The following is a 26,302-nucleotide window of genomic DNA, read 5'->3' as shown; positions in this document are numbered from 1 at the left end:
TTTTATCTTTAAAATTTTATTTTTCCTCTCTCTTACTGCAAAGGTTTAGAAACAACTACCCATCCAGTAACATGCTAAGCACCCATGTCAAAGCAAGACTGGCCGTCCCAGCCCAGGGAGACCTTTGCGTTTAGGTTCACTGAGTCCCCAGTTCCCCTGTGTGTGGAGGAATCTCAAAGTAGCAAGAATCTGGCTGGAGAGTCATCAAGAGGAAGATTGCCTTTCAAGGGGAATTGAATCATTCCTGGCTGTGGAGTGACCCTTGGACGGGTGACTGATGGGAATCATGGCCAGACTTGAGGGTGATAAGGTTGTGAGAGCTGAGGTGGGACTTTTTCCGAAGGAAAAATCCGAGAGCTTTGACCCAACTGAGAAGGAACAGATTGTGAGAATGCCAGTCCCAAACACTGCCAATTCTTAACATGAGCCACAGAGAACAGAAGGTCAGGGGAGGCAAGACCAGACCAACCTCACCTTAACAGCCTCTACAAACAGCTCATAGTCAAATACATGGACAGGGGGCCAGGTCTCGCGCCCTGAGTAGGGCCACATGGTTACCGAGCTGTCTATACTCCTTTGCCCACATGCCCAGACACCATTCTGGAGCAGAGAAGGAACGGGCTCTGAAAGACTCTTTATTTTACTGACTTACATAAGCCAAATCTGAGTTCTTATGGACACGTATTAAACTGCTGGATCAAGATTACTGAATGGGACCAAACAACTTGTTCCTTCCCTGCAGCTTAATAATGGATGATTCTCAAGAGCAAGATCAATTATAGATAAAATAATAGGCCCATTTTTTAAAAAACAAATCTGAATTGTAAGATAAGTTTTCCAGCTCACTATACACTTTATTAATAGAGTCATTAATAATTTTCCTCTTAAAAAAAAAAAAAACATTTACCAGTTGGCTGCTGTTCCCTTAGATGGTATCTGGCTTATCAGCTAACTGAAACATACAGACACACTTTGTGTAGATGGTTTCTCAGACCATATATAGTGATAATGCCATGTCAGGGAGGGGCCAAGTACCTGTGCTCAAGGAGGTGAAAAGTCAGATGGCTGCAAGAACACGTGACACGGAACGACCAAAGCCCACTGGATGAGGCGCTAGCAGACTGCGGGGGCCCCGCCTGGTCTGTGGGGAGGGTGCCCACATTCAGTTCTGTGGTAGCCAGATTTCATGAGAAAGTTAGAAGCCTAAACTTGTAACTGAAACTTGTTTCTTTAATGTTGGCATCTAGATAAACCCAAAAACCCACACTGAGGGCCTAATGTAACGTGTCTGCAAGTTAGATTTAACTCAAGGGCCTTGGATCAGTAACTTTGGATTTAATCCAGTTAAAGGCACTTGGCACATGGGAAACTGAGGCCCAGAGGGCCTATGACTTGCCTAGCTCTTTAGTCACATTTAAACTACCTTAAATTTTGCATTGTTTTTGAAACAAAATATTATACGTGAAATGGTTCAAAATTCAAAAGAGATGTGAGGGATAAAATTATTTAATGCCTTGATTAGCAACAAGTGTTTGAATTTTTTTTTTTCAGGGATATCCTATGAAACTCATTTATGCTCCTTTTTGTGGCTAAATTTTTGTTTTTCATAAAAATGTCTTATTAGCAGATGGGATCATTTTTTTGTGGTGAGGGTGGTTCAGTCACTAAGTTGTGTCCAACTCTTGTGACCCCATGGACTGTAGTTCGCCAGGCTACTCTGTCCATGGGATTTCCCAGGTAAGAATACTGGAGTGGGTTGCCATTTCCTTCTCCAGGGGATCTTTCTCACCCAGCAATCGAAACCCCAGTCTCCAGCATCTTCTTCAGTGGCAGGTGGGTTCTTTACCACTGGGCGACCTGAGCCCCCAGGGAAGCCTGTTCATTTTTTGTAGAAAACCAAAGAGTGTAAAAACAATTTATTAGGAATAATAAGAGAGTTGAACAAGATGGATGGGTATAAGATTATTGTATAAAAGCCAACTGTATTTCTTTACACCAGCAACAAATACCTAGAAAATATCTGGCAAATGTAAGAAAATATCAAGTGCTCAGGAATTAATCTAATAAAAGATATACAAAGTCTATTTGGAGAAGTATAAACTAGTATATCTTTAATATATAATGAAAACTATAAATGAGGCATTAAATGAAGACCTGAATGAAGAGATTAACTGCATTCATGCATAAGGAGGTTCATTATTGCAGATACCATGTCTTCTCCAGTTGCAATGCCAATCAAAACCTCAATAGACTCTTCTCATGAATCATCGAAAGCTGATTCTCTTACAGTATTTTCAGGCAGATTCATCTGTATTTTTGGTGATTTTGGTGAAGTATTCATGCCTTAAAGAATAAGGCTATCTTTTGCTTTCTTTTTTTCTTTATGCATTTCTAATGTACACGTTTCTAATGTCTGTTCATCTCACATCTAGATCGAGCATCTGATTAAATAACAAAGGCTCTGCAGCTATTATTTTGGACAAAAGGTCCTCTAATTTTGTCCAGTTTCATCCTCCACAGATGATCAACTTAAGGACAATGTAAAATAATTAAATTTGGGAAAGTTGCAGTCCCTTTTCCATGTTTCCTTAGCAATCCTCTTGGTCTTATATGTAATCATCAGTCTTGACATCACAAGAAAATTCTGAGTAGGGTTCATTCTGCTTCTGTGGGGTGAATGTAACAATTCATTATTCAAATTCCATTGATGCAGGTTTATTACTCTTATTTGCTTTTCTTCACATTGTGTGTGCCAATGTGAGTAGGAAGTATGGTTATGCATATTCAGAGGCATGTGAATCTCAGCTAAATTTTCCTAACTTGGGCTGGAGAAGTGAATGGCTCCAGGAAATGGCCTCGGCTATAACAGTGGTGATGCCCCCACCACATATGGGACAAGGTGAGTGGGCTCGCAATCTGAGCAAGAAGGTAGGTAGAGAGTCCTCCCTGGATGGTGGGACTCAGATACCCAGTTATGTTGTATCTTAATATAAAAGCATGCAATTTTAAAACCAAGTATCTTGCTATGAAGTCTTCTTAAATCTTAAGCAATAATAAAAATCCAATAGGTGAGGAAGCCATGTTCTCACTGCTATCTTATCTATAAAAAAATTTGTGACTTACAAGTCCATTAGTAAGAGGTGGACCTCATTTTTTAAACAGAAGTTGCTTTTCGTCTGAAATATGTTGACATATATCAGTTTCAGGGGTGCTACATAGTGACCTGACATTTTCAGACGTTATGAAATGAGCACAATGATAAATCAAGTAACCATCTGTCCGCATACAAAGTTATTACAGCACTGCTGATCATACTCCTTATGCTGTCTATTAAATCCCCTAAAAGTTACTTTTTTAAGTGTACAGAGCACAGATTGCCAAGTAATGTGAGCAGTGTGAGCCTATAAAAATCTTCCTTTAAATTTATGAGCATAAAGATGTGGAAGGATACCAAAAGTATCTGAGAGGAGGATGGAATTGGTGAGGAGTATGTTGGGGAGATACTTATTATTTGTATATATCTTTATTATATGCTTTGTTAAAACGAGTATTTTACTTATGTGAATAAGAGGATAGTACATTTAAGATGAAGCATCCTTTTCTCCACATTTTTATTATAAACACTTTCAAACATATAACAAAGTTGAAAGAATTTCACGATAAATATCTGTATACCCACCATCAATCCACCTCATTTTTGATGCATTTCAGAATACATTGATATCAGTACACTACCCTCCTGAGTAATTAAGCATGGATATCATTAATTAGAATTCTGTATTTGTTTACAGTTTGCTGCAGTGCCTGTTTGATTAGAGAAGGAATACATATTCATCAGAGAAAATTGAAAATTATACATAAAAATTTTATAATTCTATCAGTATCTATTTGTATCAGGTATTATACTTTGTACTTTGCTAGCACCATCTCATTTAATCCTTTCCCAAGCCTTAATAAATAGCATGACCCCTATTTTGCAGATAAGGAATTTGTAAGCAAGTGGCCACAGTTCTCACAGTAGTAGAATTACAATGTGCACCAAGCGTGTCCCAGCCGCTCACCTGTCATTCCATGTGGCCCTGCTGCCTTGATTCCATCCCACCTCACTCTGAGATAAACGCTGGTGACTCTTCAGACCCTTTTGTTTGTGTTTCCACGAAAGTATTTTTTCACAAAAATAGCTTTACATTGTGTGTATTACTTTGGAAGTAGCTTTCTTCCATCTTGGCAAACCTTCCTTTACATCCTGTTAATGGCTATAGAACATTCTGCTGTGACCATAGTATCTTATAACTGCTTTATTGCTGAATATGTTTCCAGTTTTTGTTATCAACTGTGAGGGTATAAGTCTTCATACATACTATCCTTAGGTTCACAAGTGAAATCAGTGGGTCAGATTGTGTGTAGTTTCCACTTTTTTGGGGGTCAAATATGATGCGTGTTTTTATTTGTGTAAACGTGCTACATGACTTCAGACATGTCCGACTCTTGCGATCCCGTGGACTGTAGCCTGTCAGGCTTCTCTGTCCATGTGATTCTCCAGGCAAGAATACTGATTTGGGTTTCCATTTCCTTCTCCAGGGGACACTTAGTGACTAAACAACAACAAAACCGTTATAGGCCAGCATCAGACCGCCCGTGGCTCTATTTGAAAGGGCAGTTGATGTCACATCTTCTTGGCCCACCATTGTGTGCTGTCCTGAAACTAATAGTGTCTGTGTAGTTTCTACTCTGAAGACAAGTTCCCAAATTTGTATTTTGGAAATTGATTTTATCAAACTCCTCCTACCAGTAACACACACACACAGACACACACACAGACACACACACAGACACACACAGACAGACACACACAGACAGACACACACACACAGACACACATAGACACACACAGACACACACACACAGACACACACACACAGACACACACACACAGACACACACAGACACACACAGAGACACACACACACAGAGACACAGACACACACACAGACACACACAGACACACACACAGACACACACAGACACACACACACACAGACACACAGACACAGACACACACACAGACACACACACACACACACAGACACACACAGACACACACACAGACACACACACACACACACAGACACACATAGACACACACAGACACACACAGACATACACAGACACACACAGACAGACACACACAGACACACACACAGACACACACAAACACACACACAGACACACAGACACAGACACACACACAGACACACACACACAGACACACACACACACACACACACACACACACACACCCACCCAGCAGGTCTTCCCCATCCTAGCCAGGGCTGGTGTGAAATACACAATAAAAAAATGTTTTCTAGCAAGATGAAGCATTTGTGCTTTGTTTGGCGTTCTTGAGATTGATGAGGCGGGACCCATGTTCCCATACTTATTCATTGTTTAGTTTCTCCTTTCGCATTCTGCTTGTTCGTGTTTGCACAGTTCAATTTTAAGTTAGTCTCCTGAATTTAAAACCATTCGATGTTAAAGTCTACGTTAAGACTGAAATTTTAGTTTTCACTCAGAGTTCACTTTCTGAGAAGTGTGGTAAAGGCAGCTACACTGGGAGTAGAAAGCAGTAGCAGAAAGGTTTATGTTTTCCTCTTGGTGACAGATAAATCTCTGAGATTACTGTGAAGGAAGGAAGCATTCTAGGATTCATTTGTACAGAGCTTCCCAAGTGACTCAAGTGGCCGTGGAGACCCGCCTGCACCAACCACAAGGGCAGAGGTTCGGCTAATTGATGGTTGGCTTTGAAGCAGCCTGGGGCCCTGAGTGTCCTTCACGGGGGCGGAGGACACTCACTGCCGATGGGACAACCCTGGGAAAGGGGAGCAAGACTGAGTGTGGGCGAAGAAGCAGCAATGGAGTTGGAGAGCAGAGAAGAGAGGGCTAATAGTCTCGCTTCAGCTTTTCTGATAAGTATACCTCATCTTTTCTGTCTGCTCTGCTTGATGGTGAGAAAAATCAAAGCTGTGCCCCACCGTGGGGCCCCAAGTCCTGTCTCCACACTAGTGGGGTGACCCAGTGGCTCCCACTATGTGTGAGGTGTCACAGGACAGGGGAGCCTGGCACAGTAAATACATTTGTTCAGAATTCACTTACGGTCTCAACAATGCTTCCCTGGCCTCAATGGGCTTCCCTGGTGTCTCAGAAGATAAAGAATCTGCTTGCATGCAGGAGACCCAGGTTCAATCCATTGGTTGGGAAGATCCATTGGAGAAGGGAATGGCTACCTACTCCAGTATTCTTGCCTAGAGAATCCCAGGGACAGGGGAGCCTGGTGGGCTACAGTCCATGGGGTCACAAAGAGTCAGACACCACAGAGCAACTAACACACAGTTTATTTGATGATGCTTATTCTCCATGGAAGCATGATAGTGAAACACAAGTTATAGGAGAAAAAGGACCTGAAGAAACAACTTAATGTTAATTCTGGTATACCATGAGTGATGATATTTTTACTCCTTCCTCTCTTTCTTAATTTCCATAATGAGCACAGTTACATATATAAAGGAAATACTGGTTAATCAAATTTAAGAAACCTTCCCCCTGGTTAGCAGTAAATCAGTAGCAGTCATCATCAGGGCTTTTCAAGTGGCTCAGTAGTGAAGAATCTGCCTGCCAATTCAGGAGACATGAGTTTGACCCCTGGATCTGGAAGATCCCCTGGAGAAGGAAATGGCAATTCACTACAGTTGATTAATAATACTACGGTTGATTAATAATTATCATTATTATTACATTCTCAGAAGCTGAGTTTGGGGTTTGCAGTCGCCTGATAGTGCCTTTGAGAGTGTGTTTATAACTGGACCTTTCTTGTCCCTTTGAAAGGCATGATGTTTTCAATAGCCATATGACACTAAATCATATGAGACTACTTCCACATAGGAAAAGGAGTACGTCAAGGCTGTATATTGTCACCCTGCTTATTTAACTTCTATGCAGAGTACATCATGAGAAACGCTGGACTGGAAGAAGCACAAGCTGGAATCAAGACTGCTGGGAAAAAGATCAATAATCTCAGATATGCAGATGATACCACCCTTATGGCAGAAAGTGAAGAGGAACTAAAAAGCCTCTTGATGAAAGTGAAAGCGGAGAGTGAAAAAGTTGGCTTAAAGCTCAACATTCAGAAAACGAAGATCATGGCATCTGGTCCCATCACTTCATGGGAAATAGATGGGGAAACAGTGGGGAAACAGTGGAAACAGTGTCAGACTTTATTTTTTGGGGCTCCAAAATCGCTGCAGATAGTGATTGCAGCCGTGAAATTAAAAGACGCCTATTCCTTGGAAGGAAAGTTATGACCAACCTAGAGAGCATATTAAAAAGCAGAAACATTACTTTGCCAACAAAGGTCCGTCTAGTCAAGGCGATGGTTTTTCCAGTGGTCATGTATGGATGTGAGAGTTGGACCGTGAAGAAAGCTGAGTGCCAAAGAATTGATGCTTTTGAACTGTGGTGTTGGAGAAGACTCTTGAGAGTCCCTTGAACTGCAAGGAGATCCAACCAGTCCATCCTAAAGGAGATCAGTCCTGGGTGTTCATTGGAGGGACTGATGGTGAAGCTGAAACTCCAATATTCTGGCCACCTCATGTGAAGAGTTGACTCATTGGAAAAGACTCTGATGCTGGGAGGGATTGGGGGCAGGAGGAGAAGGGGATGACAGGATGAGATGGCTGGATGGCATCACTGACTCGATGGACATGAGTTTGATAAACTCCAGGAGTTGGTGATGGACAGGGAGGCCTGGCATGCTGTGATTCATGGGGTCACAAAGAGTTGGACACAACTGAGCAACTGAACTGAAGCGCAGGGAAATCAACTCAGTACTCTGTAATGGGAAAAGAATCTAGAGAGTGGACATATGTATATATGTAATGGATTCACTTTGCTATACAATTAACACAGCCTTGTAAATCAACCATGTATCAATTTAAAAAAAGACAAGCTGGTCCCTCCAGTGAGCTGAGTAGGATCTGAGGAGAAAGGGCCGGAGAGTAAAAGGGGCCTAAAGTGGGCACGGAAAAGTTCTTTAAAACTGAAAAAATGGTACCATTTTGTTGGCTTGATATTCTTGGCATGTTCATTAGTCTATAAAAAGGGCCTTGCCAATGTCATAAGTCTAGTTCTAAAAGCCTGAGGGTTTTAAACTTGAAGGAGTACAGCGAAGGACGGACCTCACACAGAATATATCACAAAAAGTGACAAAAGTTGATTAATTACTCATATTAAAACTAATTTGCAGTAATGGTATTAACATTCTGAAGCTAGCTATTTCCTTCAGTTTGCTGCTTGTCGTTGGGAACCTCTCTTTCTTCTTTGTTCATTTCTTAAAGGAACCGTCTTTCATTTTCCCTCTTTTTATTTGTAACCTGTTTCCTCTAAGGACTATAAATATCTGAGGTTCACTTATCTAACCAAGATTTCCTTCTTGACAGAGGTTCTTCAAGAACTCAGTTGTGAAAGGGAGTTACATGTTTGAATTGAAATCTGGAATTACTAAAGAAAAATAATTTAAAATAGCAGGTTCCTTTCTTGGGCTGAATGTTTGAAACAATTCCTTTAAGCAGGACATGTTAAGGACATGACCTGATAGCAGTTTCTGTTTCCTTTCCTCCAAATTTTAATTAATTCTACTTAAAAAGAGAGTCTTCTTGACGCTGTATGGCTTACCAGCAAGTGTTCTCCTTCCAAAAATTATCTTTCATACACCTATAAATGATATAGATGCTCAAATTTAAAAAATAAAAAGTACTTATCAGAGTGTCTTACAGGGAATTAAAGGTAGTGATTATTTTTACATCTTGGTGAAGGCGTTTCTGTTCTCCCCTGATGTGAGTAATATAGTATGAAGCCACCTCTCTTTTGTGCTCCAATTGCCTGGGACAGCAGTGTCCTCACATAAATAGCATTAGGAGCTCTGTATTGCCCTAGTTCTTTTTGAACCATTGGCCAAAACTTGCTGTCTTCCATTGAGCTGAATTTTCCAAATATGTTCATGGAGCACTAGTCCCAAAGGAGGGACACTGTCCCACAAAAACAAAAAACAACACCAAAAAAAATCTGTCTGCTAAGCTAATTTGGGGAGATACGAGAGAGTGAACATTAAGTAAGCTTAATGTTTTCTACTTAAACTTGAATGCCAGTGATTGTCCATGTCAAACTGGTGTTGATTGATAAGAATGATTTGTCTTACCTTCAGCTTTTAAATGGCTGCCATGCAGTGACTCCTGTGCAAGGTATTTGCCGCCTGGTCCCAACCAACTCCTTCCTACTAAAACAGTCTTCCTCACAGACCTAACCACTGCCATCTCCACCGATTCTGATAAGGCTAGCAAAGCCAGATGGCTGTTAACAACCTTGTCGTAACTCTGGTTCACATCTGCTGGCAGGATAAAGCCCTCTGAACTTTCAATTCTATCGGTGGTACAGCATTAGTGATGAGATCTTACTTTCTTTTCCAAGAAGCTTTTCAAGTGAATATTTCATGACCAGAGCAGCCTGGTCGAAGGATACAGTCTTTCAAGATTATCTGGAGTCGGATCACAGAGTCTGAATAGCTGAGTTTACTTGTAGACTTGTCATAAATTATATATTTGAAATTGGACAGTTACTTAAACTTGCTGGGCCTCAATTTCTTCACCTATAAAATGGGAATAATAATGGGACTTACTTTATAGGGTTGTTCTGAAGGTTGAATGAGATCATAAGTTACATCAGAACAGTTACTTGCACATACTTAGCAGTAAATCAGTAGCAGTCATCATCAGGGCTTTCCAAGTGGCTCAGTAGTGAAGAAGCTGCCTGCCAATTCAGGAGACATGAGTTTGACCCCTGGATCTGGAAGATCCCCTGGAGAAGGAAATGGCAATCCACTACAGTTGATTAATAATAATACAGTTGATTAATAATTATTATCATTATTATTACATTCTCAGAAGCTGAGTTTGGGGTTTGCAGTCGCCTGATACTGCCTTTGAGAGTGTGTTTATAACTGGACCTTTCTGGTCCCTTTGAAAGGCATGATGTTTTCAATAGCCATATGACACTAAATCATATGAGTGAGTCTTGAGGATCTGTTGCGGCAATGATAGCACGTTGGAGTTGGAAAGGACTGCAATAGCAATCAAGTCCCACTCTCATTTTATAGATGTACAGGTTCAGGTAAGGTGACTTTTCCAAAGCTCCCCCCCGCCATTAGCTGCAGATGGAGTTGATAAGAGAACCTAGGACTCCACTTCACGGGTGTAGGACAGTGATATTAGTTATCTTGTTTTCTGCTGCATTTGTGGAGTGTTTCATAACTGAGGTTAACCTTCCTGAAGCATAAAGAAGCACTATAGGAGGAGAGGAAGGGAAACGTGGTGGAAAAGACGTTTTAGAGCCAGAGAGCTCTGTGTCGCTGTCCTGGTATGTGACTGTGTAGTGACCTGTGACTTTCACTACCATCATGTGTTTGGGGATACTAATATTTGCTTTTCAGCATTACTGAGAGGAGCGAATGAGAAAATACATAAAACTACTCTGAATGTAGTAGCTTCTCAATAGATGGTAATTATCATTAAAATTTATTGTTAATGGAGTTTTCATAGATAAGGACCAGTGCCAGAAACAGTTACCTGATAATAACAGAGTTGGAAAGGGATTGTGAGACCTACTTAATTGAATGCTTATTGAACAGGATCATACACAGTGGAGGGTAAGTAGCCATGTGCAAAAGTGAATGAAATAGTATGTATGTCATTTACGAGTATTGATTTGGTTTGTTTTTTTGAGGAAATTTTCAGAGGTCAGTCATTGAAAACATTTAAAAAATTACATGGATAGTCTATGGAATAACATTCAAAGTTAACAAACATTTCTTTTTTTTTTCCCTTCCTTTATTTTTTTAATTAATTAAATTTTTGGGGGGAGGCTAATTGCTTTACAATATTGTATTTCTTTAAGAAAAAGCATGGAACTTCAAACAAAGTTTTAATTTTGCAGCAGACTACTCTGAAATGTACTATGAACCTCCCAGCCCAGATTCCAGAATGCTCACTTGGCATGGCTACTGGGGATAGTTCGATGGAAATGCTTGAGAATCATTAATTTAACCTGTCATCTTACTGCTGGGTGATAAATCTAATCATCTAAGGAAAGACAGACTGAGATGATGGGTGCCTGGCGCTGCCAAGCTCCCCTTGCAAGCGGTGTGGTGGTGAAGCAATGCCAGGCGGATGAGGCTGGCTTTCAGAAGCCTTCCTGGGGTCCAGACCCACACATCTGCTTCCCTCACCTGATTCTCGCTTTCTAAATGTCCAGTCCTCAGTTCTGGGACCTGTTTGAGGTGGCATTTATTCTTTGTGTCTGCCAGCCATCTGTCTTTCCTTCTGCTGGTGACAACGACTGATTTCCTCTACTTTCCTTCTCTCAGCCTATGAGTCTTGGAGGGCAGTGCTCCTGACTGCTGGGGCAAGGGTAGCCACATGACCCAAACCTGACCATGAATCTGTTCCTTCCTTTCCTGGTTCCTGTGATTCTTTCTCCCCCTGAACTTAAAGCTGTGATGATGTCAGCCTCGAGTTCCCTGTTAGCGAGGAAGTGACGTAAATTAAGTCCTTGGTTTTGCTTTCATCCAAAGTTGTGGGATTTGAGTTTCTGTTGTTTGTGTCATTCTGTATTGGTATTTACCCTTGGCTTTCCCACCCTAACTAGTTACCAGAACTATTTGCCCTTCTTTATCTTGAACATAAACTATGTGTCCTTTTTTATGATTCAAAATTTTTATAGATTATATCCCTTTTAAAAGTGTTATAAAAGCTTAGCTCTATTACTTGTGCTGTATAATATATCCCTGTAGCTTGCTTGTTTAAACTCGGTGGTTTGAACTTTTTAATCTCCTCCTGCTATTTTGCCCTTCCCCCCATTCCTTCTCCCTACTGGTAACCGCCAGTTTGTTCTCTGCATCTGTGAGTGGTTGCATTTTGTTATGGGCCTTTTTTTTTTTTGATTCTACATTTATTTATTCTATAATTTTATTTATTTATCTTTGACTTGCTGGGTCTTCGTTGCGGTGAGGGCTTTTCTCTAGTTGCGGCAAGTGGGGGCTCCTCTCCGCTTTGATGCATGGACTTTTCATTGCAGTGGCTTCTCTTGTTGCAGAGCACGAGCGCTAAGATGGGTGGGCGCCAGTAGTTGCAGCTCTTGGTCTCCAGAGCACAGGCTCACTAGTTCTGGTGCATGGATTTAGTTGCTCTGTGGCACGTGGAATCTTCCTGGACCACAGATTGAACCCATGTCTCCTGCACTGGCAGGTGGATTCTTTCCCACTGAGCACCAGGGAAACCCTAGATGCCACATTTAAATGATAACATATAGTGTTTGTCTTTTTCTGTATGAATTATTTCACTAAGCATAGAACCCTCCGCGTCCATCTGTGTTGTTGCAAATGACAGAATTTCATTCTTTTTTATGATTGAGTAGAATACCCTTGTGTGTATACCACACCTTCGTTATCCGTGTGTTTGTTGGGCACTTAAGTTGTTTGCATTTCTTGGCTATTGTAAATAATGCTGCTGTGAACACTGGGGTACATGTAAAATCTTTTTGAATTAGCGTTTTTATTTGGATATATACCCAGGAGTGGAATTGCTGGATCATATGGTAGCTCTATTTTTAGTTTTTTGAGGAACCTCCAAAATGTTTTCCACAGTGGCTGTACCAATTTACATTTCCGCCAACAGTGTATACTGGTCCCCTTTTCTCTCCATCCTTGCCAACATTTTTTGTTTGTTATCTTTTTGATGATAGCCATTCTGACAGGTGTGAGGTGATACTTCATTATAATTTTGATTTGCATCTCTCTGATTTGTGATCTTGAACATCTTTTCATGTGCCTGTTGCCATCTGTATGTGTCTTCTGACCATCTTAAAATCAGTTTTCTTTTATACTGTGATGTATGAACTGTTTATGTACTTTGGATACTAATCCCTTATTGGTCATATTATTTTCAAGTATTTCCCCCCGTTTACTAGGTTGTCTTTTCGTCAATGGTTTCCTTTGCTGTGCAGAAGCTTTTATTTAAGTCCTATGTGTTCATTTTTGCTTTTGCTTCCCTTTACCATAGACAGATCAATACACACAAACACACACACACATATTTCTACAATTTATGTCAAGGAGTGCCCTGCGTGTGCTTTCCTCTTAAGAGTTTAGTAGTATCCAGTCTTAGATTTAAGTTTTTAATCCATTTTATTTTTGTGTACGGTGTTAGAGAATGTTCTAATTTCATTTTTTTTACATGTACCTGTCCAGCTTATGCAGTATCACTTATTGAAAAGCCTATCTTTTCCCCATTGTATATTCTTGTCTCCTTTGTCATAGATTAGTTAATGGTAAGTTTTTGGTTTTATGTCTGGACTCTCTATTCTTTTCTCTTGATCTGTGTGTCTGTTTTTGTGCCAGTACCATACTGTTTTGATGATTGTGGCTTTGTTATATAGTCTGAAGTCAGGGTGCATGATTCCTCCAGCTGTGTTCTTCTTCCCCAGTATTGTTTTGGATATGGATATTGGGGGTCTTTTCTGTTTCCATACAGATTTTTAAATTATTCTAGTTCTGTGAAAATACCTAAAACAGTTGAGCTTTGAGTTAACTCTAAAACAGGAATGAGGGTTTTCCAAGTGGACCTAAGCATGCAGTCCTTGAAATTGGAACAGTATGTTCCAAACACACATGGCTAGTTCAGGAGCTAGAAGCAGTCATAGTTATAAAACACAGAATAACAAAATTCAAGTAACAGGTTCTGTTTCTCTTTATAATCACTATAATATCTTTGAGAATCTCCTGTAGGCTGTTCTTGCTTTGTACAGTCCCCATGGAGACAAATATCAGTTACCACAACTTAGTTAAATACACCAGCCCTTCAATGATGGGGTTCAAACTTCAGTTACTAGTTTAGTATGTTAACTATGATGAATCGCATGAAGTACAGACCTACACTGTGGTCTCTTCAGTCCACAAGTCACAGTATAAATAATAGGTACAGATCATGGTCAGTGACCAATTGTGATGCTTTTTTAAAGGTCTTTGGCAATGCATCACTGTGAATGTCAGCCCATGCACAGACAGTGAAATGTGTGGTTGTGTTGTGTCCTTGTTGTCCAGTGATAATCCACATGACAGTTACAAAAACGGATAATCAAAGGGGAAATTGGCTGGCAAAGATGAAAGCGCTGCGAAGAAATGAAAATAACGCTGGATGTGAAATCCAGATCTAACCTGAACAGAGATCATAGAAGAAACAGCTGACAATGCAAATGTTGACGCTGCATCATTTAAGACTCTAGATACGCAGCCAGAGAAATTCAGTGAAAGTGAATTTACTGACATTAATGAGGCAAGTGGCTGTGATGAAAAATATAAAGATGCCCCAGAGGAAGTGGCATCAGTTAAAAACTGCACATTAAAGGAACTCTTGGAGATATTTCATGACACTGAAAACAGCAAAGGAAAAAATGTTGGAAGCTCATCCAAACTTAGGAAGGAATATAACAGTTTGTCAAGGCATAGACAGAAATGCTCATTTCAGATCATCAGTGCTAGGACAAGAATCCCAGTGCCATTTAAAGTACTTTTGATACTTAAAAAAAAATTATTGGCATATACTTGCTTTCCAATGTTATATTAATTTCTACTATGCAGCAAAGTGAATTGGCTATAGGTATACATATGTCCCCTCTTTTTTGGATTTCTTTCCTATTTAGGTCACCACAGAGTAGTGTCCCCTGTGCTACAGAGTAGGTTCTTATTAGTTATCTATTTCATACACAGTAGTGTATATGTGTTAATCCCAATCTCCCAATCAATCCCGCTCCCTTTCCCTTCTTGGTAATCATAAATTTGTTCTCTACATCCATGATTATATTTCTGCTTTACAAATAAGTTCATCTATACGATTTTGATACTTTTAAACAAAGAAATAAAGCACCTTTTAATTCATGCTGTTTCCACTATTTTAAATTGCAGCTTCAGTTCAGTTCAGTTCAGTCACTCAGTTGTGTCCGACTCCTTGTGACCCCATGAACTGCAGCACACCAGGCCTCCCTGTCCATCACCATCTCCCTGAGTTCACTCAAACTCACGTCCATCGGTGATGCCATCCAGCCATCTCATCCTCTGTCGTCCCCTTCTCCTCCTGCCCCCAATCCCTCCCAGCATCAGGGTCTTTTCCAATGAGTCAACTCTTCGCATGAGGTGGCCAAAGTATTGGAGTTTCAGCTTCAGCATCATTCCTTCCAAAGAACACCCAGGACTGATCTCCTTTAGAAAGGACTGATTGGATCTCCTTGCAGTCCAAGGGACTCTCAAGAGTCTTCTCCAACACCACAGTTCAAAAGCATCAATTATGTGGCACTCAGCTTTCTTCACAGTCCAACTCTCACATCCATACATGACCACTGGAAAAACCATAGCCTTGATTAATTGCAGCTTACTAAGTATCGATTTTACTATTCTTCATTCATAGCCCATAATAAGATCTTTTAAACATTCCAGTCATAAAGTTTAAAGTCACAGAAGAATCATACTTTCCCTCACTGATTATGAAGATTGTTTTGCATGGTTTCTGTTTGTGTGGTTGTTTTCCAGTCCCACAATATTGCTGCCAAAACTTGGCCTCTGTTCACTGGTGCTGAATAGAAACAGAGAGAGTTTTGGGTGAAGTAGAATAGAGTAGGTTTTACTTCTTTGCCAGGCAAAGGGGGCCATAGCGGGCTGATGCCTTTAAAACTGTGTGATGCACTCTGGAGGAGGGAGTGAGGGGTTTCATGGTGTTCGAAGAGCAGGGCACGATCAGCTTGTGGACAGTTCTCAGATTGGTTGGCATCAAGGTGAAGTTTCAGGCATCATCAGCCTTCTGGTTTTAGCTAGTCTAAGGTCCGTGTTCTTGTGGCCATCAGTTTTCATCTAGAGGGGGTCTGCTTCCTGTAGAAAACAACTTAGGAATGTGTGTCAGACCTTTTTCTTTCGGGTAACTTCCTAGTTAGGAAGTGATTCTGCTAGGTGCAGAATCATAGTCTAAACTGTTACGAGTCCCCCAGCCCAATAGCTTTTCTTTGTTTCTACATCTTCACATTTCCCAATCATTAACTCTGGAACAAGCATTTTAGTTCAAAAGACAAGACCATGATGGCTTGTTCATGGTTTCGATATTATGCAAAGAAAGAATGGCTTGTATTTAAATGTGAGAAGGTGTAGTACCGGAGGAGCTGAGGACATAAACTGCTCCTGAAGTGAGCTTGAACAGTATTGAATCATTGCAAATTTACTTATGTGATAAACACATTTAGTGTATTGACTGTATAACTGGGGATTGTCTGAATTAACTTCCGTGTAACAAATGTTTATTAAAGGATAAACAATATAAATGTGCTAATTTGAAGCTCATGTAGATAACACTGAAACTCAGCAGTAATCACAGCAATTGTATAGAACTCAGAGTGAGAAAAGGTGTTTTTGTTTTGTTTTGTTTTTGTGGTGAGAGAAGTAGTTTTTCACTGACATTGCTTTGACTCACTGACTCATAGGGATATTAAAAAGTAGACTCAATTTTAGTTAGTTTTATTGTTTTACTTTCAGTAGATTTGCTCACCTTAGTGCCTGCGCCTCAATGGGCCATTCCTGCCCCCCTGCTGTTGACACATCCCTGAAAATATCCTCGGAGAAGCGCAGTGGAGTGGAGTGTCATCAGAACTCAGTAAAAACTGAAAAGCATTTTGCAGAGGAACAGATAGAGAGGGCCTGAGCTAGGGCAGTCCCAATGGAAATTAGCTTAATTTAGGCTGTTGGTCTTCATCATGTATTTAGGTTTAATCCCCACCTGAGATGACCACTGTCTCTTAAAATTTCCACCACAGCTCATTTCTATCAGATGCATTTTTTTGTAGTTGGCATTGCTGATTACTTTTGAACTTTCCTTGAACTTCACTGTGAACTTGGGAATTGCCAATCCATTTGTCCCTGAACTTCCAGCTTTTCCCATATCCAGTGATGTGTACATTAGTATGTGTACGGTAGCCATACCCCTAGTTTGGTTTGATTGTCTAAACTATCTAGCCGATTGTACTTATCATCGTTAGTGAAATGGATTCTAGAATCCCCTAATATATAACATCTTTTAAAATACCCTACAGTTGAGCCTTGAACAATAGGGATTTGAACTTCATGAGTCCAGTACTCAGATTTTTTTCAGTAGTAAATACTACAGTACTATACAGTCGATGGTTGACTGAATCCAAGAATGTCGAACCAGCAATATGGAGAACTGACTGTATGTTATTCGTGGATTTTTTGACTTCTCAGAGGGTTAGTGCCCCTGACCTGGTGTGGATCAACTGTAATTTTTAAAGACAGGAACTTGCCCCAACCCACCTTGTCTTCCTGAAAAGACTATACCTATTTTCCTTTTTTAGATCATCATTCTCCAACAACTGCTTATAGATTTGATTCTTCCATCACATATATTTTAATTGTATATCTGAATGTCCCAGAAAAAGTTCAATAACAACAATAGTAATACAGAAGTCTCGAGTTATAATAATGTAGTTAAGCCAGAAATCCAAACTCAGACTGCAGATGTACAAATCTCATTTTCATATACAGTAGAAACTCCTTGGGAAGCTTTAGCTATACCTATTACTTGGTTACCAAAAAAAGATTTTTTTTTTTTATAAAAGAATATTTTCTAAAGTTGCACAAAAGAAATTTTACCTTTTGGGAGTAACAAAAACAGGTGAGTGATATTTAGGGAATTAAACTGTAAAATGAGTTAAGTTTGGGGTATACTGAACTTTTGCATTAAGAGTTGTTTGAATGCAGAAACAGCTTAATGTCTTTCTGGAGTAAAATGAGCTTGGGATTTTTTTTTGAAAAATGCTAATGCAACATATTATAAAAATTTCCCATATCGTTAGATGGAAGTAGCTAAAATAATGACAAGACTTCTGGGAAGGCCTACAGTGCTCTTGGAAGAATTGATCATGTTAACTTTGCTCTGGGTGCTGTAACTGCTAGAGGCAAAATGTGAAACTGCTTTTATTGCAGAGAGAAAGAGGACTAATATTAACAAACACAAGAAAAGACCAAAGAAGACCTCTGAAATTCACAATAAATGTATCAATACAGTATGGAGTATGAGGTGAGACTATGACAGTATGAGATAACTCCACAAAACTCTTATAAAAAATGTGGCTCACTGATTTTTGTTGAAATTAACAACCATTTCATCCAAGTCAAGCTATTCCCAGATTGGTTAAATGTGTTAGGAAATTACAAGTGACAACATACTTTCAAAAGGGGTCTTAGAGATAGCTCCAGTGTATTCTGTGTCCCTCTGCTTCAGTTTAGTCGCTCAGTCATGTCCGACTCTGCAACCCCATGGACTGCAGCTTGCCAGGCTTCCCTGTCCTTCACCATCTCCTGGAGTCGGAGACTCATGTCCATTGAGTCGGTGATGCCATCCAACCATCTCATCCTCTGTTGTCCCCTTCTCCTCCTGCCTTTAATCTTCTCCAGCATCAGGGTGTTTTCCAATGAATCAGTCCCTCTGCTTAGGTAGGCAATATTAATTTCTGCTGGGGACACTTTTACTGCCAGGTTTTTGTCACTTCATGGTGTTTATAATGAAGGGGTACTTGGAAACCCAGACATGCCTATAGAGAGGCTTTGATAAGGAAACTGCTTGGGGTGGAGTAAGTAAAATCAGATACGATAGATGAAATGGATTAAAGGGAGGAACTAGGGGATCATGTAGGGAAATTTAGAAAGGTTATTTTGTTTGTGGTATATTCTTGACACATTTGACACACTACTGAAACTTATCCTGTTCCTTAAGATGGAGGATTTTGGGAATAAGCAGGTTCACTGGCTACAGGGGTATGGATAGCCAAGCACTGACTGACCAGATAAAGCTAGTGCAATTCTCAGGCTGAGTGATTATGTGACTATTACTAATCTTGTAGTCATCACCTTGGGAAGCATAGTAACGTGACAAAAATAAAAATACCAAATGTGCCCTTTTCAGATATTAAAATCTGAATCTTTTACAAGGTGTGGTTCATTTTTTGTTTTTAAAAAAGTTATAAAATATTGTTTTTTGATGTGCCATAAATCTGTCAGGTTGGCTAAGTACAAAAATAGATTTATCTCTTTATCCTCAGTGGTGAAATCTTGGTTTTATGATTCCAGGTCAAGAAAATGATGTTCTGTATTACGTTAATACTAAGTACTTCCAAACTATGATGTTTAATAATGATTTACCTTTTACAAAAATATTTGCACAAGTGTTATTTCAACTGGAGTCACCAAACAGGAGAAATGTAAGAGTTAAGCAAAATTGTTCTTGAAAATGCTGAAAAAAAATGATTCTTTTAAATATTTCATTAATATATAATGTAATATAGACTTTGCGTCTTCTTGTCCCAATGTATGTTATTCTGTTATAGTTTTAGCCTTAAGGTATATATGATAAATGAACATATTTTAATGACACAGCAGCTTATTAATAAAACAATGAATCCTCCTCATAGGAAGCATTTTCATTAAAATAAGCTTTTATTTTAATCCAGCTCAACTCAGCCATTATTGATTATGTATACACCGTGTGAAGGGTGCTGTGCTGGGTGCTATGAGCCATATCAGAAGTAAACCTACTTCTTGCATTCAAGGAGCAATAAGTACATAATAGAAACCAGTCAAGAGTGGCATATCACTCTTCTTTGGGGAGTGAGGGGGAGGCAAGGCACAGAGAGAAGAAACAATGATTGTAAGCTGAACTTGATGATGCTAGAGAAATGAAAGCAGTGCACCATGGGAGCTCACAGGCAGAAGGCAGAGCCCTGAGCTGGTAGGACTGAGGAAGCCTTCATGGGCGTAGTATGACATGAACTTTGAAGAAGAGATAATATTTGGAGAAGTGAAGTTTAAACAGAGTCACGGGCAGAAGCAACAGTCTTTGAGTTGAGGCTGTCTTAATGAGTTGAACTTTCTTTTCTTCCAAAGATGTCTATAAATCACCGTGTTGTCAGTGAATGACATATACACTCAGTCTGTGGTCTGGATTATCTCATCCAGTGTTTTTTTAGGAAACTCTGATCCAGAGAAGTTAAGTGCCGGTCTACAAACCCTGGGGGCTTGTTGAAGGAATCAGACTAGAGCCTGCTTCCTTATTTCCAGGCCATTGCTAAACTCAGTTCACTTACAAAACAAAACAATGCCACAGATGTCTATAACTCTCAAGGTTTTTTCTTTTTTTCCCCATTACTTAGGATGTTAATATAAAGAAAAAAATTTGGGGTTTTTTTTTTTTTTTTGGTAATGGGAGGTGGGATTGAGTTTTTTTTTTTTTTTTTTCTTAGTCTGTATATTGGCTTGCTATTGCTGCCATAATAAAAATACCATGGAATGGGTGGCTTAAATAGCAGAAGTTGATTTTTCTGTTTTGCAGGCTAGAAGCCCAAGATCAAGGTGTTATCAGGGTTGCTATGTCCTAGATCCTTACAGATGGCCATCTTCGTACTGTGTCTTCAGATGGTTTTTCTCTGTGTATTTGCATCCCTGCTTTCTTCTTATAAAGCACCAGCCATCTGGGATTGGTCATACTACATGACCCTGAAAGTGAAACGTTGAGTTCCTCAGTCATGTCCAACTCTTTGTGACCCCGTGGATTGTAGATTACCAGGCTCCTCCGTCCACGGGATTGTCCAGGCAAGAGTACTGGAGTGGGTTGCCATTTCCTCCTCCAGAGGATCTTCCCGACCCAGGGATCGAACCCGGGTCTCTCACCTTGTAGGCAGACACTTTACCGTCTGAGCCACCAGGGAAGTCCTTATTTAACCATAATTCCTTCTTTGAAGGTCTTATCTCCAAAAATGATTACATTCTGGGGTATTTGGGGTTGGAAATTCAACGTATGAATTTGGGGGAGACACATTTGAGCCCCTAACACTATGTCACAGTCTTGACTAAATGGAAGGAAATAATAATAGATGTCATTACTAGGTGGCAAGCATTTATCTTGTTTTCTCATTTAATCCAAACAATAAATAGTTATGCCCAATTAGCATAATTGTCATTGTCGTGATGAGGGAAAAGATTCTGTGAGAGGGTAAGTGATATGGTTAGTACCACATGTTTAGAAAATGGCAGAATCAAGACTCAAATATACCGTGTTGAGCTGTGGACCTACACTCCATTTTGCAGCAGAGCTCTAACAGCCTCTGATTGGGGTTGAAGGTGTGAGATTGCTAATCCCTTTAAAATTACATTTCCCTTTTCTCTAAGACAAAGTTTTGGGGATGTATATTTAGGATATATTTCCTCCATCATTTGGACTATAGGCTTTTTGGAAATATAAGAAGGGTAATTTCTTCCCTTAGAAATAGAGAACAAGGACTTCTCTAAGTCAGTGCTTCAGTGGCTGAGGATCCGCCTTCCAATGCAGGGGATTTGGGTTCAATCCCTGTTTGCAGAACTAAGATCTCACCTGCTTCCAGGCAACGAAGCCTGTGTGCCTTAGCTACTGAGCCCGTGAATTCTAGAGCCCACGTGCCTGAGCTAGAGAAGCCTCCACATGCTGCATCTAGAGAAAGCCTTGTGCCTCAACAAAGACCCAGCACAGCCAAAAAAAAGAAAAAACACAAAGTATGTGGTAATTAACGTATGGAGGAGATTTACCTTAACCTTTCCTGTTAGTTTTTCCTGTTAGTTTATTCTCTCAAGAGGTCACTTTTATGCTGTCACCTGCAACCTTGCTCAGAGCTGTTTGAAGGGTTTTTAGGCGTGGGGTCATTGCCCTTTCCAGGTTGACCCCCATTATTTCTCCTTCACTAGTGACGCGTGGGGTCATTGTGCCTGTGTAGAGGTAGGTAGAAGGTACCTCTGGTCTTTTAAGGGGTGAGTTTTCCTGAAAGCTTAATGTTCAAAGGTTTGCCAAAGAGCTGTCTGTGGAAAGTGCAATTTTTAGTTGCACTTTCTCAAAAAAGGAGAAAAGCAAAATGGAGACTTCCAGAATAAGGTTTCAAATGTACAGACAGGTGTCTGGATAAAAGCAGGCAATTCTCTCAGCATATTGCTCTCATTTTATTTTTAATTACAGTGAGTTACAAGGTTAGCCCTACTCTTTGGTTGCACTTTAATTATTCCCCCAATGTTGTCTTTCTGTGTTATGATCCCTTTAACAGGGAGGAGGAAATAGACGTTTAATTAACCAGATGTCACTCAATAAATCCTAAGTGTTATTCTCTGCATCAGAAAAGAAATTGCAAACCAGTGAAAAAGGACCTGGATTTTAAACTTATTAATTTGGCATACTTTAGGGTTTTTATATGATGACATATTTGAAAGTAAAATCAAGAAAGTTTTTTAAAATGTGGGGTTTCTTATGGATCAGATGAGCAGTACCATGAATCATGTTCTTAATTTTTCTATATGTTTATTCATGATTATTGGCTGTAGTATATTCTTAAAGTACTCTTTTCTTCAAATAAAGCTGATTACAGAGGAGGGCTCAACAGGACGGAAAGTTGGAAGGTGGCAGACACTTTACTGATCGACAGCCTTTCCTTTTCTTTGAAAATAGAACCCTGATTTCTGCTCACCCTCCTCCTAGGAGCATTTCCTTCAAGAATGGCTGGGCTCTTCCCAAACAAGGAGGTAACTCTAGATTGCTCTAAGCCAATTATAATGGTGTCATTCACTTTCCGAGGTAATTGGCTTAAATGTGTGCATGGGACAAAGCTCTGACCAATGAAGGAAAACCTACCAAGGGCTTCTGAGAAGGAATTTGTTTTCCCCCTCACTAATAGACATGCAGTGCTATTGTACTTAATTTGCAAATTCCTGATACATGATAGGGAGCATTCTTTTTGTAGTATCCATTCAAGTCTACTGAATACCTGTATATTCAATGACTCTAGCTTCAGTTTTTAACATGAAATCACACACATTGTCTTCCTCATGAATGTTAATTTATCATATATACGCGATTGTTTTCTGATACGCAAGTTGAACTAGAATAAGAACTTACATTTAAAGGTCAAGAGATATATTCTAGAACCTTTTTACTAATATCCAAATCTGAGAGGAGATTATAAGCCTTAAAAAATTATCACCATTTAATAGTGTATAAAGGAGCATTTTAAAATATGCTTATTTGCCATGTGTATATCTTTGGCAAAGTGTATGTTAAGGGTTTTGGTCTATTTTAAAAAATCTGTTTGTTTTGTTTTTATTGTTGCATTTTAGATAAAAGGCTGTTATCAGATTCAGTTCAGTTCATTCGCTCAGTTGTGTCCGACTCTTTGTGACCCCATGAACCACAGCACGCCAGGCCTCCCTGTCTATCACCAACTCCCGGAGTCTGCACAAACCCATGTCCATTGAGCATCTCATCCTCTGTCGTCCCCTTCTCCTCCTGCCCCCAATCCCTCCCAGCATCAGGGTCTTTTCCAATGGGTCAACTCTTCACATGAGGTGGCCAAAGTACTGGAGTTTCAGCTTCAAAATCAGTCCTTCCAATGAACACCCAGGACTGATCTCCTTTAGGATGGACTGGTTGGATCTCCTTGCACTCCAAGGGACTCTCAGGAGTCTTCTCCAGCACCACAGTTCAAAAGCATCAATTCTTTGGCACTCAGCTTTCTTCACAGTCCTGCTCTCACATCCATACATGACCACTGGAAAAACCATAGCCTTGACTAGACGGACCTTGGTTCACAAAGTAATTAATGTCTCTGCTTTTGAATATGCTGTCTAGGTTGGTCATAACTTTCCTTCCAAGGAGTAAGCGTCTTTTAATTTCATGGCTGCAGTCACCATCTGCCGTGATTTTGGAGCCCCCAAAAATAAAGTGTGACACTGTTTCCCCATCTATTTCCCATGAAGTGATGGGACCAGAAGCCATGATCTTGGTTTTCTGAATGTTGAGCTTTAAACCAACTTTTTCACTCTCTTCTTTCACTTTCATCAAGAGGCTTTTTAGTTCCTCTTCACTTTCTGCCATAAGGATGGTGTTGTCTGCATATCAGATTGGCCTTTTACAAATATTTTCTCCCAGTCTTTTCATTGTCTTGAAGTCCAGCTTATAGATTCTCTCTTTCATGGATTGTGCTTTTGGTATTATATCAAAGATTCATTTCCATATTTAAGGTCATCTAGATTTTCTCCTATGTTATCTTCTAAGAGTTTTATAGTTTTACATTTTACATTTAGATCTGTGATCCATTTTGTGTTAATTTTATGGGAGGTGTAAAGTCTCTGTCTGAGCTTCCTTCATAGCTCAGTTGATAAAGAATCTGCCTGCAATGCAGGAGACCCCAGTTTGATTCCTGGGTCAGGAAGATCCGCTGGAGAAGGGATAGGTTACCTACTCCAGTATTCTTGGACTTCTCTCGTGGCTCAGCTGGTAAAGAACCACCTGCAATGCGGGAGACCTTGGTTTGATCTCTAGCTGGGAGATGGGAAAGGCTACCCACTCCAGTATTCTGGCCTAGAGAATTCCATGGACTGTATTGTCCATGGGGTCACAAAGATTCTGACATGACTGACTCTTTCACTTCACTTTTCAAAGTTTCTGTCTAGATTCATTTTTATTTTTTACATGTGGATGTTTAGTTGTTCCAGCACCATTTGTTGAAAAAGACTGTCTTTGCTCCATTGTCTTGCCTTTACTCCTTTGTCAAAGATCAGTTGAGAATGAATCTGTTTCTCACTTCTCTCTGCTGTCCCCATTGATCTGCCTTATCTGTTCTGTTCCCAGTACCATAAAGTCTCGATTACTGTAGCTTTACAGTAGGTGTTAGAGTCGGGTAGTTGGTCCTGCTACTTTGTTCTCCTTCACTATTGTGTTAGCTTTTCTAGATCTTTTGCTTTTCCATGCAAACGTTAGAATCAGTTGGTCAGTATCTACAAAATACCTTGTTGGGATTTTGATTGGGGTTACATGGATCTAAGTCTGAATTGGTAGGAAATGACATTTTAATAATATTGTATTCCTATTCATGAACATGGGATATCATTCCATTTACTTAGGTATTCATTGGAGTTATGTAGTATTTTAAATAGATTTTATACATATTTTGTTACATTTATAGTGAAATATTTCATTTTGAGAGTTGGCAATATAAATGGCATTATGTTTTTAATTTCAAATTCCATTTGTTCATTTTTGGTATATTGTTGTTGTTCAGTTGCTCAGTTGTGTCCACCAGGCTTCCCTGTCCTTCACCTTCTCCCGGAGCTTGCTCAGACTCATGTCCATTGAGTCAGTGATGCCATCCAACCATCCCATCCTGTCATCCCTTTCTCCTCCTGCCTTCAATCTTCCTCAGCATCAGGGTCTTTTCCAGTGAGTCAGCACTTTGCATCAGGTGGCCAAAGGATTAGAGCTTCAGCCTCAGCATCAGTCCCACCAATGAATATTCAGGATTGATTTCCTTTAGGATTGACTGATTTGATCTCCTTGCAGTCCATGGGACTCAAGAGTCTTCTCCAACACCACAGTTCAATAGCATTAGTTCTTTGGTGCTCAGCCTTCTTTATGGTATATAGGAAAGCAATTGACTTTTGTATAGTAAGCTCATATCCTGTGACCTTGCTAATTAATAATTCTAGAGTTTGTTGTTACTGAGTCTTTCAGATTTTCTAAATCATGTCACCTGCACAGATGATATTATTTCTTTCTAGTGTGTATACCTTGTATTTCCTTTTCTCGTCTTATCACATAGCTAGGACTTCTAGTATGATGTTGAAAGGAGTTGTGAGAGGGCTACTTCTTGCCTTGTACCTGATTCTAGTGAGAATGCTTTGAGTTTCTTACTGTTAAACATGATGTTGGTAATAGGTTTTCTTGTAGGTATTCTTCATCAAGATGAAGATGTTACCCTCTAGTCATAGTTTACTAAGAAGTTTTATGATGAATGGGTGTTGGATTCTGTCATGCTTTTTGATTCTATTGATATAATCATGCAATTTTTTTTCTTGTTTAGCTGGTTGATATGATAGATTACATTAATTGATTTTCAAGCATTGAACAGATTACATTAATTGATTTTCAAGCATTGAATCAGCCTCACATAGTTGGGATAAATCCTACTTGGTCATAGTATAAAATTCTTTTCATACATTGTTGAATTCGGTTTGCTACTGTGGTTTCTTATTTTCTTGTAATATCTTTGAGTAATGCTGACCTCATAGAATGTCTGAGGAAAT

The sequence above is a fragment of the Ovis canadensis genome, chromosome 8 (genome assembly GCF_042477335.2).
Source record: "Ovis canadensis isolate MfBH-ARS-UI-01 breed Bighorn chromosome 8, ARS-UI_OviCan_v2, whole genome shotgun sequence".
Classification (NCBI taxonomy): domain Eukaryota; kingdom Metazoa; phylum Chordata; class Mammalia; order Artiodactyla; family Bovidae; genus Ovis; species Ovis canadensis.
This window is presented reverse-complemented; position numbering follows the sequence as displayed.